Genomic DNA, 3,493 nt, shown 5'->3' on the forward strand with positions numbered 1-3,493 from the left:
CTAAAGCAGGGTCACTCTTGGGTCATACTGCTCTTGATAAATCAGGTGGAGTGGAGGATGATTTTGCTGATATGCCTTCTCTTGAAGATGCTTCGGATCATGAATCCAGGCAGGGATTGCCCACTCACACTTCGGATTTCCCAGAAACGGGGACGCTAAGGAATTCACCTGGCCTTATGAAAGCCAAGGGCTCCGAGTCTCATGCTCCTTTTGATGCTCATCATGTGGAGGTCTTGAATCCAGTGGTGGTATCCCCTCAGTTACGTCCTATCTCTCCTCAGCGGGAAAAATCACATGTTCATACTACAAACCTACCCAATACTCCAATTGGTGGTCATCATGAGGAGGTCTCTGCTATTGTGACTGTACCATCCCCGTCGTTGGTGCTAAAAAATCACTTCTCCTCTCTTGATGGTTTAGACACTACAGATGTGGGAGGTGATCCTTATATTGGTACGTCTACTGCCATTGTTGAACCTCAGAAGGCTAAATCTTCTGCGGATGTTAAAGCACTATCGTTGGACCTGCAAAATCACTTTTCCTCTCTTGATGGTTTGGAAAATACAACTGTTCTTTCAAAATTTTGGGCTGATCCCAACGAGATGGAGGAGGATGACAGTGATACTGGAGAGGAAATAGTTTGCACTAAAAGAAAACCAGGGAGACCACCTAAGAAGAATGGTAAATCCAAAAAAACTGCTAAGGCAGTTCTCTCCACAACGTCGCAATGAAAGTCTCTTCATTTTTCTGGAATGTTAGAGGATTGGGAAACCACAAAACTGTGGAGATGTTGATTAGTTTACTCAAACTACATAAACCTCTTCTGGTTTTTCTTGCTGAACCTATGGTGCCGTACACTAATGCTTTTGAAGTCATTTTCAAATCTGTTAATATGCATTTGGTGGCTACGTCTCCTATTGTTAATAAAGCCGCTAAACTTTGGTGTTTGTCAGTTCCTAATTTGGTCCGAAATTTCTTGGTAAATGAACAATTTATTTCTGTAACTTGTCATTTGCATGATAAATGTTTTAGTTTTGCAGGTGTTTATGGTGCTACCACATACGTGGCTAGACGGGTTTTGTGGAGGGATCTTAGTTCCTTCATAGGGCCTTGGTGTATTATGGGTGATTTTAATGCTGTGCTCTCGACGGATGACTGTAAAGGAGGGGTGGCTCCTAATCAAGTTTCTTGTAATGAATTCCTTGATTGGATTAATACTAATGACCTTTCTTGTATGCCTTTTACTGGAACTTGCTATACTTGGTGTAATGGAAGGAGAGGGCTCCATAGAATTCATAGAAGATTGGATAGGGCGTTATGTAACGGAGTGTGTTTGGATGAATGGGATTCTTGTACTTATCAGGTTCTTGTTAAAAATTGTTCAGATCATTCCCCTATTCTTACTAGTCTTGCTAGTAATTCTTTGAGGAAGGTTAGCAATTTTCGTTTCTTTTCTATGTTGCTTCAAGACGCTTCATGTATGAAGCTTATTCATGATTCTTGGGCTAATAAGGTTGTTGGTTGTCCTATGTTTATTTTACATCATAAGTTAAAAAGGTTGAAAGTTGAGCTACGTGACTGGAATAAAAATTCTTTTGGCAATGTTCACAATGCAGTTCTTCTTAAACAGGGTCTTCTCCTTGGTATTCAACAAACCTTAGAGACTGCTAGTATGTCTGATATTGATGGGCTTCTCTATCAAGAAAGGATCGCTAAGGAGGAGCTTGATCATGCTCTTCACTGTCAATATTTGTTTTGGAAAGAAAGGGCTAAAATGCTTTGGTTTAAAGATGGGGATAGAAATACTGCTTTTTTCCATGCTGTGGTCAAGAGGAGGAATAATTCTAGTGGAATTCATCGTCTACGAATTGATAATGTTGTTACTGAGGATTCTACACTCATTGAGGAACATATTTTGGATTTTTATAAAACTCTTTATGCTGAGTCTATTTCTCATGATCCGGATATAGACAATATGGAAGATTTTATTGGTACTTATATTCCTGAGTTGGTTTCCTCTGAGGAGAATATGATGTTGATTAAGTGTCATGATTTTTTGGAAATCAGGAATGTTGTTTTTAACCTTAATGGAAATAGTGCCCCTGGTCCTGATGGCTTTGGTGGTATTTTTTATCATTCTTGTTGGGATATTATTGGGACAGATGTTTGTAAGGCAGTCCAACAGTTTTTTAAACAAAACTGGGTTCTCCCTGGAATGAACAGTAATGTGGTATCTCTTATTCCTAAGATTCAGGGTGCTGAATCTATTAAAGATTTCAGGCCGATTGCTGTTGCTAATTTTAAATTTAAGATTATTTCCAAGATTTTGGCAGATCGGCTTGCTCTTGTGGCTGCCAGAATTATTTCTCCTAATCAGTATGGGTTTGTGCAGGGCAGACAGATTCAAGATTGTATTAGTATTGCCTCTGAAGCTATTAACTTACTTTCTAAAAAGGTTCACGGAGGCAATGTGGCTTACAAAGTTAATATTCACAAAGCCTTTGACACTCTAAGTTGGAAGTTTTTACTATTAGTTTTGTCACGCTTTGGTTTTCACTCCTCGTTTGTCGGTTGGATTAGTACTATTCTCCGTTCAGCTATGCTTTCTATCAGAATAAATGGTAGTTTGGTGGGTTTTTTTCCTTGTAGTAGAGGTGTTAGACAAGGTGATCCTTTGTCTCCTATACTTTTTTGTCTTGCAGAGGAAGTTCTTAGTAGAGGTCTCTCAAAGCTTGTGAATGATAAGAAGATTCTACATATGGCTAGTCCACAAGGTTTTCTCACTCCCTCTCATATTTTATATGCGGATGACATTTTCATTTTTTGTAGGGCGGATAATAAGTCTCTTAGAAATTTGAGTAATTTTCTTAAAACATATGGTGATTTCTCTGGCCAATATGTTAATAATTCTAAGAGTAGTTTTTTCACCATGGATAATTCTACAAGGTTTATCACCAAAATTCAGCGTATTCTTTCATGTAGTCATGGTTGTTTGCCTTTCACTTATTTAGGAGTGCCTATCTTTGTTGGTGCTCCAAGGGGTCGTTTTCTTCAACCTTTGGCTGATAAAGTCAAATTGAAGTTAGCTTCTTGGAAAGGTAAATCTCTTAGCATGATGGGTCGGGTTCAGTTGGTCAATACGGTGATTACGGGTCTTCTAGCTTATAGTTTTAATTTGTATAAATGGCCTGTTTCTCTTCTTAAGCAAGTTGAGCAGTGGTGTCGAAATTTTATTTGGACTGGTGATATTTTGAAAAAAGGTATAGCTACTGTTAATTGGGATACGATTTTTTCTCCCCTTGAGAATGGAGGTTTGAAAATTATTAACCTTCACCATGAAAATAATGCATATCTTCTTAAGCTTGCTTGGAACTTTGCTTATAGCAACAAGCCTTGGTCTTTGCTCTTGAAAGCCAGGGTCCTTAAATCAAAATACGAGTTTCGAATGGTTTATAGATCGTCATCTCTTTGGCCTGGAATTAAGCAGTTTTAT

This window comes from Phaseolus vulgaris, chromosome 7 (assembly GCF_051622355.1).
Source record: "Phaseolus vulgaris cultivar YP4 chromosome 7, ASM5162235v1, whole genome shotgun sequence".
In the NCBI taxonomy this organism is placed as follows: Eukaryota; Viridiplantae; Streptophyta; class Magnoliopsida; order Fabales; family Fabaceae; genus Phaseolus; species Phaseolus vulgaris.